The sequence below is a fragment of the Alligator mississippiensis genome, chromosome 11, assembly GCF_030867095.1.
Source record: "Alligator mississippiensis isolate rAllMis1 chromosome 11, rAllMis1, whole genome shotgun sequence".
Taxonomy (NCBI): domain Eukaryota; kingdom Metazoa; phylum Chordata; order Crocodylia; family Alligatoridae; genus Alligator; species Alligator mississippiensis.
Genome location: NC_081834.1, coordinates 71,522,962 through 71,539,613, shown reverse-complemented (window position 1 = coordinate 71,539,613; position 16,652 = coordinate 71,522,962). Strand labels below are relative to the sequence as shown.

General features: G+C 42.2%; 1 long non-coding RNA gene across 4 annotated transcripts in view; it reads left to right on the top strand.

Annotated features, from left to right (window-relative positions):
• Positions 1 to 16,652, top strand: part of LOC132244232 (uncharacterized) — a 60,052-nt gene that overhangs the window by 8,464 nt on the left and 34,936 nt on the right. For all 4 annotated transcript variants that reach the window (XR_009455817.1, XR_009455816.1, XR_009455815.1 and 1 more), the window contains 2 exons: positions 11,333 to 11,417; positions 12,948 to 13,084. This is a non-coding gene — a long non-coding RNA (uncharacterized LOC132244232). The remainder of the gene's footprint in view (positions 1 to 11,332; positions 11,418 to 12,947; positions 13,085 to 16,652) is intronic.

Sequence of the window (16,652 nt, the reverse complement as noted above, 5' to 3'; positions counted from 1 at the left end):
TTGTAGCTGGAACTGGTATTTGAGATTATTTTAAGGTGATAGCATGCTACAAATAGGCTTGGTTTCTAAATGCCTGTGGGATCTTCATATCCTTCAGGAGTATTTTATATCTGGTGCTTGCTCTCAAAGTTGCAATTTATTCATCTGAGTTCACAATTTTAGTTTAAATTCTGCTTTCTCAAGAGCTATGCAGAAATGACCTTTGTCTTAATTCAGGTGATCAGCTACCTTGGGTGACTCCTCATATTATGTGACATTAACATCTGGAGGACACAGTTGAGGTCAAGACACATTGTCCAAACCTATAGTAAGAGATGCTTCCTGCTCTCCAAATATTATCCTAAGAAGATAAGCAGGTGCATGGACATAGTATACAATTCAGGCAAGCCCATTACTAGAATGAAATGTCCAGTTCTGGTGTCTGTATTTGAGAGAGGATATTGAAATGCTGGAAAAGACAGAAGAAAAATTAAGAGTGACTTGAGATCTGGGAAATCTTCCAAAATAATGACTGAGAAAAGAAGTTCAGTCTGTTTAGTTTGCTGGAGAAAACCTTAAGAGGTGATTTGACTGTGTTCCATAAGTGTCTTTGTGGGTTTCCTGAAAACAGATTGCTTTTTATTGAGTAAAAAATATAGGTTCAAGATGAGAAATAATGTGTTTTTATTGAAGGGGCTAGGTTCCAGTCACCTGGAGGTGCAGTGTGTTCTTCACCAGTTGCTGTTCTCAAATCAAGACTGCGCACCTTGGGGAAATAAATTCTGTAGTACAACTAATAGGGCTGGAGTCTTACTGCAGCTATTACAGTCCAGGAAATGTCTGAATTGTGGTATGTTTTTATTAAACCATCTGTGTAGCTGGCAGAGAGATGTGTCAACCTTTTGGGCACAAATCACCCTTCTTCAGGTCTTGGAAAGAAGCAGACCTGTGGCCCTGTATTTAAACTGTAAGTCATAGGGCTGAGGCCAAAATGATTGTATAAAAAATCTTTGGTCTTTATTATGTTGGAGGTCTAGCCTTAACATCTAAGAGTCTTAGAGACAGATCTTTTCTTGCACAGATCCTCCAATGAATTATGCTTATGCTTGGTTGTGAGTAGTATCGGGATCAATGGGATAAGTAGCACCAGTGAAATCATGTGTGCGTTTGAGCTTTCCTGACTGGGGCCACAACAGGCACAGGATATGCCTGATTTATTTCCATGCTGTTTGTTTTTGAGGAGCATGCATGGAAAGCATGAAGCCCCCCACCCACACATGCCAAGTGCTGGAAATGAGGCAGCTAAGCCTCTTCTGAGTGGCCCTGAGCATGGGGTAATGAGCATGCCCATGAGAGAGAGCAGCTCAGGGTGCTCACTTAGCACCGCAGGGAAGGAGTTAGTTCATACAGAGTGCGCACACAACAGGGTGGCTTATTGCATCAATCATGGGAAACTGAGGCATGGAGCACTTAAGGACCTCAATTTAGAAAGGTGTTTAAGCATGTGTTTAACACTAAGCATATTAGTATGGGAAACATGACGATATGTTCACAGCAACAGCTTTACCAATCAACAATTGCCACTTGCTGCTAATTTAAATTTCCCTTACTGAGTAACTTAGAGCTTATAAAAGCCAGTTTATTCTAGTTTGCACTAGCCTTACTGTTTCAAGTTATGTCCTTAACTTTCTGATAGTTTATGCAGCATACATGGTCTGTTTCCTTACACATAATGGTGATGAAAGTTTCTATTGTTCTCCTTCAATAGCACAGTAAAATCTTTCTTTATTGACTACTGGTGGAACTAGCCAAAATTGCTTTCCTGTTAGAGATCATTTTAAAAGACCAAATAAAATTACAGTATGATCATGGCTATCCAAACTGCATGGTTCTCATGTGTTTGACTTTCAGAGTCAACCCTAATTGGGAATACCCTCTAGAATATAATCTTTCCCTTACTGCCACCTTTTAAAACGGGTTTTGGAGCCACCCCATAGATTGTAATAGCATATGGTGTATTCTGTTCTTGAAGCCTGCAAAGCCATTCACCTACTTTGTTCTCTCTGAGCCCAGGGGTTTGATTCAGTGCTGCACCACTTAGAAAGACAGTATAAAGCACATAACCAAGGGCAAACCAGGGTCTGTGGTGATGTAGAGCAATCATGGTGCTTTTCTGATCTTGGGCTTCCTTATGGGCCGAGAGAGACACCAGCGCAGATGACAGAGCCCATCTAAGAGTTGACTCCTTGAGCTGACCTTCAGTCCTCATGGCTGCCTGAAATCTCTGCTGTCCGGCCCACTGAAGACTCCTCCCCTGTTGTTTCTTTATGCTGGAGCATTTGAGGGAAACGCTTGGAGGACGGACATCCATGCACCTCTCTTAGGCTGAACCCATGCCATCCCTTTTAAGGAGTGAGGAAAAGTCAGGAAATGAAGATCTCACTTCACAGGACATTTAGATTATAAGCTTATGCAATTCAGTGGAGCTTTTCTATAAAGGAGATGCTTATTCAACATACAGCTTGAGTAAGTATTTAAATGGTACAGAATGATTTGGTTGCTAAATGCAGTGTTTGTTTAATGATTTCTGTCTGGTGAGGTCTGAAGGCCAGTTATATAAAGAGTATCAGCACGTCACTCCAAAATTCATGAGTTGACAACAAAGTAATGGGGAAAAAACAGACCGTCAGATCTGCGTCCCTTCCAGTAGACCCTTTTGTTCTTTAAGGAAGCTTATATGCTGAGTGTTTGTTTTTTGCTGGGTTTTTTTGCAAAGCAAATGCATTTTATTTAGTTGCCCAAAGTAGAGCTGCTTGATGCTTAAATGAGAATGCTGTGAGCTTTTGAAGATCCGTACCAAAGTATGGAGTGCAAGAGGTGCCTAATTTTGAAACACTGATGTGAATGGCAGGGCATACATGAGAATAGATGTACTGTGTGCGTCATCTGCCTGTTTGCTTTGAATGGATGATCCAGTTAGCTTCTTTCCCAGCCATTTCATAGAATCATAGAAAATTAGGCTTGGGAGGGACCTCAGGAGGTCATTTAGTTCAACCCCTTGCTCAAAGCAGGACCAGCCCCAACTAAATCATCCTACCCAAGTCTTTGTATATATAGCCAGGTCTTAAAAACCTCCAAGGATGCAGAGTCCACAGCATCTCTGGGTAGCCTGTTCCAGTGCTTTACTACCCTCCTTGTGAAAGAGTTTTTCCTAATAGCTAACCTCAAATACCCTTGTCGCAACTTGAAACCATTGCTCCTTGTTCTGTCATCTTCCACTGCTGAGAACAGTCCAGCTCCATCCTCTTTGCAACCACCCTTCTGGGAGTTGAAGGCTGCTATCAAATCTCTTCTCACTCTGCCCTTCTCCAGATGAAATAAGACCAGTTCCCTGAGCCTCTCCCTATAAGTGATGTGCCCCAGCCCCCTAACTCTTTTCATTACCCTCTGTGGGGCTCTCTCCAGTTGTTCCACATCCTTTCTGAAGCCGGGGGATGGGAGCAAAACTGGACACACTACTCCAGATGTGACCTTACCAGTGCTGAATAGAGGGAAGAATCACTTCCCTCAATCTGCTGGCAGCACTTCTACCAATGCAGCCGTGTGCGCCATTAGCCTTCTTGGCAACAAAGGCACACTTTCTGGGTCATATTCAGCTTCTTGTCCATTGTAACCCCCAGGTCCTTTTCTGCAGAGCTGCTGCCCAGCCAGTCAGTCCCCAACCTGTACCAGAGCATGGGACTGTTCTGTCCTAAGTGCAGGACTTTGCACTTGTCCTTGTTGAACCTTGTGAGATTTCTTTTGGTCAACGAACTGAAGGATTGGAGGTCTCTCTTAATCCTAGCCCTACCCTCCAGCATATCTACTGCTCCCCCCACCTTGGTGTCATCTGTTGGTTGCTCCTAATATACCATTTGTATATGAGGTTATGATTGCAGTCAATTTAAAGTATATGTGTGTATATATTTGGTTGTAAGCCCTGTTCCTGAAAGTACAAAAGCATATGAATAGCTTCGCTGGAGGCTGATACCAGATACCGCTTTTTTGGGAGCCAGTATAATCCAATTTTAGCTACGTTGCTACACTTAAAATAGTCAGAAACAGTTTTTCATTGCTTTTAAGCCACTGAACGTGAGAAGCAACAGGGGGTAGGTAGGTCCTTGTACTGTATACTTGGCAGTGACAAAACAGTTCACATATTCCAAAGCTGTGTTTGGAGGAAAAAAAGGAAAGCTGTATTTGGACAGTGTTAATAAAAATATAGAGAGGAGAATATAGACTCTAGGACTGCTAAGGAATGTGACACTTTCCTCTCATCCATTATTTTCACTGGACTGTTATTCTTTGGGAAATATGAAGAATGAAGACCAAACCTGAGGGAATGCAGGTGGTGAACTAAGTAGCACTTTATCATGTTCTCTACCTTTTATATAGCACTTTTCCATTTTACAAAGGGAGTCACAATCTTTTTCTTTGTTATACCTGGGGAAACTGAAGCAGAGGGAAGTGAAATAACTTGGCTCAGTTGACCCAGTGGGTCAGTAGCAGAAATGAGAATATACATGAGGCCTCTGGAGTCCTGTAATTTTCCCTCAGATTTTGCTAGTTCTCTTAAGTGATGCCTTCTTGAACTCTTGCCTGCCCACGGGGTAAATTTATTGTGCTAGTGAATGTCTTGAACAATAATAGAGAAACAAGGCATTGAAGATACTATGCATTTTGTTATGCTTTTTGTGGTCCTCTTCTGGGTCTGCCACCGAGCACGCTGGAGAGCCCCCCGTGCTCCTGTGAGATGCCCCATCCACCCCACCAGCTCAGCGTTCACGAGTTGTGCCTGCGACCTCAAGGTATGTAGAAAAAGCATATAAAGATGTGTCTATGTCCAAATCACTGATTCTCCAAATCGGAATTCAATCTTCAGATTTAGGTTCAGCCGAATCAAATCGGGACAGTGATCTGAATCACCGAATCACTGTCCCCTGAATCCAGTCAAATCCCAATTGAATACTGCCAGCTTTGCACACCCCTACTCTTTGGTATAGTTTTATTTATTGTATTTTTTTCTTATGGTTAATGGGAATAAAATTATACCGCAAAACCATACCAATGGCCACCAAAACGTTGTCAACTGGTATATTTTGAAGAAAACAATAGCTAGCTAGCATGGGGATGGTGAAAAATGATTGCAAGCCATGGGTAAAAAAAATTAGGTAAATTAAGTTTGACTACATTAATGCTCTTTAAATACTTCTACTGCTCAGAAAATGAAACGGGAAATATCCTCTTAAGTCTCTTACATATAAAGTAGTCGTGCATGTATTGTGCATAGCAAGCAGTTGTGGGCCAGAAAATCTTCATGGGCCACTATGATGTTAAGATCTTAAACATGTGTCTAAATTTAAATACTATTTAAGTGAAGTGCAACTACAGGGTCCTGGACTCAGTGAACAAGCTCATTTCTAACCTGATGTGTTAAGCACTCTTTAGCTAGGTACGGATGTTCAAAAAGCCAGAGGCAGAAGTGGTCAAATTTCACACTTTAAGCACCCAGAGCTCCCCCTCACCTTCCTCCCCACTCCCCCGGGACATGAGCCAGTAAACTGGGAGGAGGTCTGTGTGGTGGGGAGGCTCAAAAATAGAGGTTGTAATCTTGGTGCAGACACTAGTGGAAGGTATTCTGGATAGCTATAAATATACCGCTCAAGCTGTGCTATATAGATGGTTATAACCAATCTATTCACCAGATGAACTCTAAAAAACTGCTTTTTTTCCTTTCTTCATAAGCTATCATCCTCGTCAGAAACTACGGTAATGTTGCTTCTTGGAAAAGTATTCTGCTGTGAAATCCTATTTAGAATTAGCTTGAGAAAAGTCTCTACGAGTAAGATTGTTCGAAGGCCATGTCATCGAGCTCTTGCTCCTACTTACACCGGCAAATGAAAGCCCAAGTTATAAAAGCTTGCAGCACCCATCAAGTCCCATTGTTACATTTAAGGCCAAATTTTCCAGATAAGTTCAGTACTCAAAAGAGTTCAACACGTACCCAACATGCAGAGCTCTTCCAACCTGCAGTATAAACAGTTGTGCAAGCAACCACACTAGGAACCGTACATAATAGAAAGCAGGCTGCTTGCCGTTAGGGGATTTCTTATTAATTTGCCACGGTTGATGTCAGCTCTAGGTTTGCAGTGATGGTTCCTACATTACTCCTTTATTTAAAAATGCTTCAAACCTCAAAAGGCCAAAGTTAATTTGAAAATCAGTTGTTCTGTAGGAGAACTGTAGCAGTCACGGTACTGTCGTAAGGATGTGAGTGCTATCTGAATTAATTTTAAAAAGTAATACCCCCACCATACGCATTCTCACAAGATCCCATGTGTAGGATTTTTTTTTTTTTTTTTTTTTTTTTTTTTAAGGGTTGGGAAATATTAAGAAAGGGGAATTGGAGATGCAGACCCAGGTTGAAAGAGGCATTGCTTTCCTCAATTACACCTTAAGGCACTTTACTTTTGTAAAACAAATAATCTAAATAAATATGTCAAGAAAGATTAAAACCTCATTAAAATGTGTAAACAGAGTTTGGGGGTGGGAAACTCGGCTGAACTGAATAATAATAAAAGTAAAAGTTATGAAACATTATTGGTAGTTAAAAGTTCTGCTGAAGTGAACATACCATTCAGGTGGGACGCAGAACTGCTGTTATCTACATCTCAGGATGGTGCTTTCTTTTCAATAATTTGACAACATGTTAATGAATAAATTAATAACATTGCCCAGGAAATGGAGCCCTGACATAAAGCTAACTCCTCGCCAGTTCCTCCATCTCACCACAAGAAATTCTGGTCTCAGACAGTCAGCAATGTGTGGGGTTTTTTTCCCTGCGCACCCACAAGCACTGCTGAGGCTACCATGAGAGCTTAGTAAGTTTATTTCACCAGATAGAAGTAATGATGCTTAAAGTCCTTAATGGCTAGGAATCAGGCATCCGTATTTTAGGTGAGCATTGGTTGTGACCAGTATTTATTGTTCCTTGCAACATTTATGTGCCTTGCAACAAAGAACCTAAGCATATCCATTTTCTTTTTAGCTCTGACATTTCCCTTAAGAAGGACTTTTGCCAAAGGGGAGAAATATTATCAGCCTAGCAGGAGCACAGGCCCCCAGTGTTGTAGTGCTGGGCAAATATGGGGTGATGATCCCTGCCCTAAAGAGCTTTCCAACTAAATACATAAGAGAACAGGAGGGGCAGGGAGGTGAAGTGACCTCATCTAGGGTTAATGCCAGGGCCAGGATCTCAGCCTTATTTAGGAGCTCTTATCCTATTGCCATATCAAATAGACTGTGCTGCCTTTCCCCTGAGAAAATCATGGTTCCTCATGATGAAAGGAATATAAGCTGGAATGGGCCAATAAATCCAGTTCTACTTTTGTAGGATTGCTCAATATTCAGTGCCAGGTTGCATCTTCGTAAGTTTGTACAGGGCACCATGGAAGACCCCAATCCTGGCTTAAGTTCCTTGCAACAAAAAGTCACCAGTGACAACCGTACTTAGAGATGATTGAACCACTTTGAATAAGCAGCAGCTTGTCATGAAACTCCTTTTTTATTAAAGCAAAATAGCCTACTTATCTCATCAGGTTTTTTCATAGGCTTGTAGTTAGAGGCTGGAAGGGACCTTACAGATCACTGGATCCAGCTCCTCTGCACTCAGGAAGGAAAAACTGCTGGGATCAGATGTCTGTAAAAAAAATAAATAAATAAAAAAAAAATAAAAAAAAAAGAAGGCCATTTTAATATGCTGTTATTTTCTTGCAGAAAAAGTTTTTATTTTTTTTTTTTAAGAACAGTTATTGTTTTCAGTAAACTGTGATAACAAATGAATTCAATACATTTTCCCATTAAGAGAAATGGGGGGAAGCCTCTTCCCCTTGACAAACTAAGGTGTTGAAACTGCACTTGCCCCATGCTCACCAGGTTATTTCGAATGTCTGATCATTTGCATTGTGATAACAGCTGGGAACCCTAATCATAGAGCAGCATAAATCAAATGCTAATACTTTGGTTTGTTCAGGATGGTTTTTGGTGTTTAGGTACAACCCAGTGAGAGTAAGGGTACTGGCTCTGTTCCATGGTTTACTGTTGTCCCCTTTGCAATGTTTTGCAAAGAGAATAGCAACAAGAAACAATCCTATAATGCCCTATCTGGCCTTCTAGTTAAGTTCAAACCCTAGATTGAAACTAATAAGACCTCTGGACAGTGCTCTGTGTGTCCTGACATCCTGGATGACACAAAGTCCCAGCAGCATCTATTGTTTCAACAGCAACTCATTCACTTAAGTGCTTAGCACACCTTTGCTAGTCTTGAATGCATGCCCTCAGCCACCGGTATAGACAGGACATGATCGATCTGCGCAAGACAAAGCAATCCTCTTTCATGCCCTATAAAATTTGCTTTTTCTACTGCAGTTCATACCTGTCATGGTGACAGCTATTCTTTGCTTTGGAATAGGCTGACAGCATTACTCTAATTACAGCTGAGGTTTAGACCAGTGTTTCCCAACTTTTTTCACCACATGGCACACTTATGTGGCCTCTCTCCCGAGGGTGTGGAGCAGGTGGCGCAGCGCTTGAATCACTGGCTGGAGCCATGCTCCCCATCTGGCTGGCTGGGGCATGGCGGGGGGCTTGGCTCCAGCCCAAAATGATGCGGCAAATTTGGACATGCCTGGCGGATGGCATACCGGTGTGCCGCAGCACACCAGTTGGGAAACGTTGGTTTAGACATTGCTTTTAAGTCCGATTTAGCAAGATAGGTAGGCTTCCACCTATTTTTAGCAATCCCACTGAAATGAATAGAACTATACATGCATTTTATGTCAGAGAAATTTTTAAATGCATTGGTGGATTAGACTGTTATCAATGACACTGAAAACACAGCATGCTTGTGATAAACATAATTTTCTTCACTTATTAAGGTTCAGGTTGGCCAAGGGGTTTGCTAAAGGTCAGAACAAGAATCGGTGGCAACACTGCAAAACAAACTTGTCTTGCTGTTCTTCTGTCAGTGTTTAAAACTGTTGATTATGCTACTGAACCGCGTTATAACATATCTGCTCTCATGATGATATATAGCTCCATTTCTAAATGCCATCAATCCTATATGACATGACGTATAGCTCTCCATAAAAAGAAGCTTATTCCTCATCTAGAGCATTCAGCTTGTGTTTCACTCTTCCGAATACACCCAATGTGGAATGACATCCAGAATATTTCACCATCCCAGAATAGAGAAGTGCACTTGCCTAATCATATTATTGAAATATGGACAAATGTATTCCTTTGGGGTGACTATTTATAAATAAAAGAGAATTTCCAGCTTCTAGCTGAGTAAATGAATGGAAATACTGCTGTTACACTTATGCCTTGTAGTTATGACTAGTTTGTTTTTTCTGTATAATGGTTGTAATCATGCTAATGACAGCAAGTGTCACCCAGAGCATCTCAAGTGCTCCAGCGCTTCCTACTAATAAGTCACTTCCCTTAACAGTTGGTGCAGGAGAACTGTATAGATCTAAACCTGCTAAATCAGAGTTGAATAGCAAGTATTTTGAGCTGTGTTATGTCTAGGGACCTGCATTAATAGCAGTGAGACAAAGGGTTTGTCACAGCTTGCAGCACACTGAGCTGACTTTGTGGGCATTTTGCGACAGCCCTGCCCCTCACTGCTGATTGGCAGAGGAGCCTTGGTGATCCCACCCCTCACCACTAATTGGTGGTGGTTGCTTGGTTGCATCTCCTTGTTGTGACCATCCTGGTTCAGGGGGAAAATTACTTGCACCTTGTTGGGGTATCCTAAGATGAAAATGTCATCTGGCCAGCTCTTCTTCTTGGTTACATCTCCTTGTCAAGAAGATGTAACCAAGCTGGTTGGTGTCGGGACCCAGGGCAGCCGGCCAGCAGCTCTCCCTGACTCCCACCCGGACAGATAAGGGTCCGGGGCCTTAGAAGGCCGTCAGGCGGGTACTTGTGACGCGTGGAGTGGAATTAATTAGGCGGACGCTTATCGGTTGCAAAGCAAAATTGTTTACTCACGTCAAGGTGGTGTAAGACGGAGGTCAGAGATACTTAGTTAGTTACAGCTTAGAGATCGTCATTCTGCAGATATATATATACGGGCCGGCGGTCGGCTTATCGGGCATGCGGGGCAAGGGTACGCCAAGGAGGTTGCGGCGGAAAGGCGCTGACAACTGAGCAAATTGTCAGATTTACTCCAAGGTGTGGGCAGAGTTGTCTTTGACTTTGCGAAAAATGTAAGCGGGTTTTGTTTGTATGATAGCCAATTGTTTTTCGCCACATCATAAATCTAATTAGAATCGCCAATTATCTAGCGGTCTTTGCTAGGGTGTTATTTTCACAGGGTTACTCCTTGTTTTCTTTGACCAATTATAATGATTTATATAAAGCAAAGAAGGCAAAAGTTTTTATCTCTGTTAGTGGCGCAGCAATAAATTTCTTTTTGACATGCACAGAAAAAAGTGGTTACTATCATTATTGTTAACCCTTAGTTAATCTAGTGCAGAAAAAACTGTTTTAAATGGTTATTACTTGTTTGTGACATGGGCACTACTTAATTTGGTTGTGACAGTTGGTTACATCAATGATCTACTGGTATTTTTGTGGGGGGCTGGAAGGGGTAATTTAGCAGGAAATCACAACCAATACCAGATTTCCTGGCAATCGTGGACTTTTTTTTTTCCGGTTTCTGCAAAATCTGTGAAACACTGATTTAGGTAGGTCCCGGGTTACGTATGATGGTGCACAATGATTGCCAGCATCTTATAGCTTGTGGGATAAATTTGCATTCAAGTAATAGTCAGTCTCTTCTATTTAGAATAAAATTGAAACAATAGTGCCTGATCAGACTGTTGGGGCAAAAACCCCCAGTCTTGCCTGGATCTAACATAATTGAGGAGGAGAATGCAAAACCAGCAGAAAGTTCAGCTTCACATTTTTATTTCCTGAGATGGCTAGGTACCAAGCCTAGTCCCCAGCAGACTGCTCTAAATTATATTAGCTGTCACTGGCCACAAGTCGTTATTTTAACTGCCAAAAATGACTAGTGTACAAGATTACATTCATTCAGGATTCTGCCCTTTTCTGCATTTGAAGCCTGAAAGTGGGAATGGCATAATCTTTGTGAAAAGTTGGTGGAGACTGACATAGTGAAATACATCAGAATAATGATTTCCAACCACCAAGACCTGAATAGCACATAAATAATTTAAGAAAGCCCATTAGCCCAACTGGGAGCTACTGATTATTTAGAAATTGTTATGTGATCTCTCTCTTCTAGTTACTACAGCAAGCAGCAAAATCCATGAAGATCCTGAAATGAGTTCCTGCAGACAGAGCCAGTGCCACTAACTCTTGATTTTAATGTGAGTGTCACAATCTCCAGGGATTCTGCTTTTCTCTGTTTAAAAGTTGCAAACTCTCTGATTAAAAATAGCAAATACTCTAATTAAAAACCTAAGATTTCAGTTTTCCCATGATTTAAATGACCACCACTATATTTGTATATGCATATGTGTAGCCATATATATTTGTGTGCGTGTGTATCACTTGAACACAAAGTTTTATTGATATATTTACAATTTTAAAGCAGTTTGGAAACCTACCAGTGCCTCAATCACTATAACAAACTAAATTCTAAATGCCTTTCAGTTTTAGCATTTGATTTTGGGTTTCTTATTGTGGAAAATTGGAGCTTCCCCTGCCCCCTTTGTTCACCAGGATGCAGGTCCAGCTGCAGCTGTCCTCCCCAGCTGCTTTGTGGCAGTGAGCAGCCTTGATAGGCTGGTACCCAGCTCATGCCATTAACTCTCACTCCCAAGCCCTGCAAGAGAGAGGTTGGGGGGGGGGCAAGATCTGAAGCCCTCTGCCCCCCACTAACAGTGCCTGAGCACTGGCTGCCAACCATGGGAGGAAGGGGCTGCTGCGGCCTGAACAGAGCATGGAGCCCAGCTCCCCCTCTCCATGGGTGGCACAGATGGAGCAGAGCCCACGAGGGCATGCAGATGCAGGCTGGCGGTTGTAGGCTCAGGGCTTCCCGCTCCGCTGACCTCCCTCTGGGGGCCTCCTTGGTCCTGTGGGCGGGATCTGAAAGGGTGGGCTAGAAGGCTTGAAGTCCCTGCCATGAGCCCCATACCACCATGGCAAGGTGCTCCCTGCCCACCTGGCAGCAGTGGGGGACACAACTCCGTGGTGCCACCCCTGTTGCTGCCAGGCAGGCAGGGTGTGCCTCATCGTGGTGGCATGGGGCTCACTGGGCTTCCTCACCCTGCTCTGCCAGGTCCTGCCCTTAAAATGAGAAAATCTGCATTTTTCTGCACTAAAAGAAAACTAGGATCCATGGTGAACTGTCATGTTCCTTTAAAGCCAGGATGCCTGGAATCATGTTTGTATGGGAGAACACCCTTCCTGGTTTTCTTTAAGAAAAGCTGACAGTATGACCCACATGTACCCTATCAGCTGAAAAATTTGGGGTTTTTTTTCATTGGCCTCCAGTTTAATTTGTAAATCTCATGAGTTTGAACCATCCATGTTGGCAATGCTGCAAACATCTCTGTGCATGGAACTCAGTTCAGGGTCAGGCCCAATGCTGGAGAGAGTAGTGAGACACTCTTAGCAGAAACCATTTCAAGAAAGTAATTCCCAATTTTAGTAGCAAACTCTTACTCCACTATTAGAATGGTGATGTAATGCGTGCTTGCAAACACATTTGATCCCCTGATTCATGCCTGAGGAAATGTCTAGAAAAAAGAAAAATCTAGTAACTGATCCTAGGTAAAGGAAAAATCAGGTGACTGGGCAAGAGAAGGAAAAGCATTTGCACAGAACAGAGAGATCCTGAGTGCTGGATATCTTAATGCAAATTAATAGGGAAGTTGTGACTTGTGTGTTTCCAGACTTACTGCAACTGGAAGCACAAAGGCTGTAAAGGCCAGACTGACTTTGAACTTGGATATTCAGCTCGGTGTTGCAAGCCAGAGTGGGACAGAATTTGTGATCCAGAGAGGGAGTGGGAATGGTGCTCCGATATCGGGTAAGCAGAAACCACATGGTTATTTCCTGGGATAGATATCCCATTGCACACCTCCCCAAAGTGAAATAGTTAGAGCTGAATGAAATTTCTAATGTAAAAGAAATGTGCTTTGCAACACAAAAGACAAATATTTGGGCCTGACAACCAAAGCTCTTTATGTTTTGTATAGAATTAAGGGGTTGGGTTTTGTGAATATGTTATTTATGTGCATGTGTATGCATGGTAATCCTGCACGTTAATGCAACACTGCTTCTGAAAAGATCTCCTGTTCTGAATGCTGTCTGCTGGGCCACATCGGTCCTCATCTGTACTCCTGTTAAATTAGGTGTAACTCCAACTTGAGACCAGTACCCTGGAATTATTGTGGATTTACGCAGATGTAAGAAGGAATTGGCCTTCCACCTTTATAGTTAGTGTTAATAAGAACAACAAACTTTCTCTGCTACCTTTTACTGCTTTGATCTCTTGTTTCACTGTAACAAAGATTTATCTTGTCATCCTGGACTAGAAATTGTGACTAAACTTGAGGTGGTGTGGTGCTTACCCTAGTGTCAGTCAGCTGACTGTGCTGGATCCCTTGTGCTGACAAACAGCAAAAGCAATGCAACTTCATAAACAGAGCAGAAAAGCAGCTGTTTCTGTGCTGCTGCACATTTTATGCATGGTAAAAGTTTAAGAGGAGGGAAAACTTTGGAATTGGAGGCTGTACAAAGTACTTGCCCCAAAAGGTAATTAAAATTAAGCTAGAGGAATTTAGGAAGCATTTGCACAAGTGCCTTAAAAAGGGGAGAACAGTGGGGTGAGGATTTTTTTCATATACTGGAAACCAAGAAGTTGAAGAAGAGTACTTCAATATTAGCTACAAATACAAGCTAAGTGTGGCATGGAAGCCAGCTGGGCTTTGTACTGCTTGAATATGAACAATTAGAGATTTCAGTTTGTGATTTGCATCTTGGTTCTTAGACAGTTTGGTTGTATAGCGATTTCGAGGTTAGATAAAGCCCTATTACCTGCTTGGACAGCAAGTACAGCAAAAGTATGCAGCGTACAAATTAGAAGGCAGAATAATGCAAGAGGCAAGGATTTTTGTGAGTGATCTTTATCACAGCCATGCAGTTGGTCCAGTAAAGTTAGACACGTTTTTCAATGCAAAACATTTTTCATCAGGTCACTGAAGAATCGCTCCCATCACTACCAAGGCAAAATAACGCATCTATCTTGCCATTCGAGTTATCTGGTACAAGGCCATCCCTGTTTATCCATCCGAGGGCTCTACTGTTGATGAAGAATGTTTCTGTATTTACAGGCAGGTTTTCCTTGAGAATTTCAAATAGGATCACGGAAAAGTGTCACTGGAAGAGGCCTCCAGAGGTTTCTTCAGTGTACCCCTCTTCCACACTCATCATTAATTTTGGTAATGAAGCTTGTTAGTCCTACTCCAAGTCAGGCGTTAGGACTGGGTATGGCCTGTGCTAAGAATTCTGGTTATTTCCCATTTACTCCAGTCGGAGCTGGACTGGGGCTAGGTGGGATTGGAAATGGGAGGTGCAGAATGTGCAAGGGCATGCAACGACCCTGTGGCAGAGTAAATGCCTGGTCTGAACATGGGAGCCCCAATCCAGAAATGATGCTAGTCTTGCTTAATATTGATAGACCATTACAAGCTACAACTTGCTGTAAAAATATGCTAAAGCAGAGCTCGTTGGTTGCCTCAATCCCATTTCTGTAACTTAACATTTCCTTCCTTAACAAAAGATAGGACAGGAAATGTAACACTGTGTTTTGGGCATTATTCCAAGTGCGTCTTGAACCATACCTTTTATCCAAGCTTCCTAAAGGTTTAAGGGACTTTGGATCTAGATCCAGATGTCATGCCTTACCTGTTACCTCTTGCCTTTTGTGGCCCAGATTTTTAAGGGATCCTACAGTCATCTTCTCAGTTTCCCAGAGCCCACATTTGGGAATCTACTTTCCCAAGCAGTCAGCACCCAACCACTCTCGTTGTGACAATGATAGGCAGATTTGCTAACGAGCGAATATCTTCTAAAAAGCTAGTCACATATGGTACGTGCAGATATTAGCCATACCCGATCCATGATAATGTGACTTAATTGAAGCTGCGTGATTGTAGTTCAGGTGTAGCTTGTGCACATGTACACCAGTGCTGGGAGATATGTTGGGAACCCCAATCTAAGTAATTTGGGATTGGTGGGATCATTGGAGGTGCTGGTGGATCTGTACAGAGTAGGGTTTGGTGGGTTTGCTGTTGTCCATCTAGGAGTGGGGGAGTCTGGGGGATGAAAGTAACCCAGTCAGAGTTATGATGGTCAAAGGAGTGTGGCCCCAGAGCTGGGGCTAGTGGCTGGGCTTTCCCAGCCTCAGGACTGCGCTCTGAATTTGAGCAGATGTTCAGCAGATTGGGATTAAACCATTCCTGATCTGACATAATTTGCTGCCTTGGATGAACTAATTAAGATCAGCCTGGCCATTGTTTGCCAGAACTAACCTCCCTGAATGTCTGTAAAGATCAACAGTTAGATTGACCTAATGAGGGCTAGACTGATTTAAGTGTGACATCTGCACTTACCTATAAAGGTAGTGAAAATCCCACTAACTTCTATGGAGCATGATCATCAAGGCCTCATTTAAAAGGCCTGTACTGGCAGTAGACAAATCTGGTCCAATATGTTTCTGTACAGTAAAATGAAGCGCCAGTACAAGCACAAATATTTCTTGCATAAAATACTCAACACTGGGTATTAAATATTTCAGAACAACCACAGATTTCTATCAGTTACTTTAATTGGCATAGGCTTCTTCTGTTCTGTTCTGTTTTGTTTTGTTTTTTGAATTAAAACTTTTCATCTTCATAAAGGGGAAAAATAAAACAAACAAAAAAACTCCCATGAATGTTTTTCCTGCATTCCATTTCTTAGCAGTTACTTCGTCTTGGACTTTCTCTTTGTCTCATGGCCTGGAGTGAGAACTCCACTAACTGTTTGCCCATAGATTATTGATTTTACAACCTTATTCCTCCAGTGACTTTTTCCCCACGATAATTCACACTTCAATAATATGAGAGCTCTCTCTTCCTTCAGATCTTCCCAAGGTACCCACTATTCTATGATAAGAATAATTAGCAGTAGCATTTCAAGTCACGTGGATTCTGTAGGGGGTTAGTTAAGAAACAGATCCATCTGCTTTGTTACAATGCTTTGGGTCCCATAAAGCCTACATAGGTCTCAATCCTGCAATTGTAGATCCATAAATGTGGGTCCCTGTGCCTCTGAAGATTGCCATTGATTTCACTAGAGATGGTTTTAGTTGCAGCTTGAGGCCTGTGTGCTCTGTTCATTAGTAGAGACAAGATTGAGTTCATTTCTGATCCGAACAGATCAGTTACTTGTTATCTTTGAAGCTCTCCACTGAAAAATCGATCTTTGTTTCATTTGGCATTTGTGCCTAGCTCAAAAGGGCTTGAGTCTCTAGGTCTTTCCACAATGCAAGTAACAAAAGTTGATAAATGGTCATGTGAGCCATGTGTGTGAAGATATGAAGCCCACCATCT